Raw genomic sequence first — 512 nt, 5'->3', positions numbered from 1 at the left:
TCCCCGTCTGTCGATCTGGCCGTGAGAAGGACAGGTTTAAGACGTGTTTCGCAGCACCAGAGAGAGCGGCAAGAAAGGCCTTCTCATTCATGATTCCCAGCAGACGCACGTGTCTTGGGTGAGTGAGATGAAGATGCTGATGGATCTGCGAGTACGTGTGTATCACTCTTCTTCATTTTACATCATTCTTCCCGAGGCGGAGGCGTGAGAGGAATCGAGATGGCAGGTTCGCACCGGAGGCGGCGACTCTTAATGATGGCCCGGATGCTGCATAGCGCTCGTGTCGGTTATTAAGATGGAGCTGCGATGGAACTTGAGCTCTGGCGCGGCGGAGATTGATAGGCTGGGAGGCTGCGGCCACTTTCGCACGCGGTTTTTCTTTCACTTGTCAATGTAAGCAAAATGGTGGCGAGGGTATGAATTTGCATGGAAGAAAGTATTCACGCCGATTTTTTGGTCCATTCACAGCACTGAATGAAATTGGACATCTTGCGTAAAGACACTATAATATT

This window comes from Penaeus monodon, chromosome 27 (genome assembly GCF_015228065.2).
Source record: "Penaeus monodon isolate SGIC_2016 chromosome 27, NSTDA_Pmon_1, whole genome shotgun sequence".
In the NCBI taxonomy this organism is placed as follows: domain Eukaryota; kingdom Metazoa; phylum Arthropoda; class Malacostraca; order Decapoda; family Penaeidae; genus Penaeus; species Penaeus monodon.
This window is presented reverse-complemented; position numbering follows the sequence as displayed.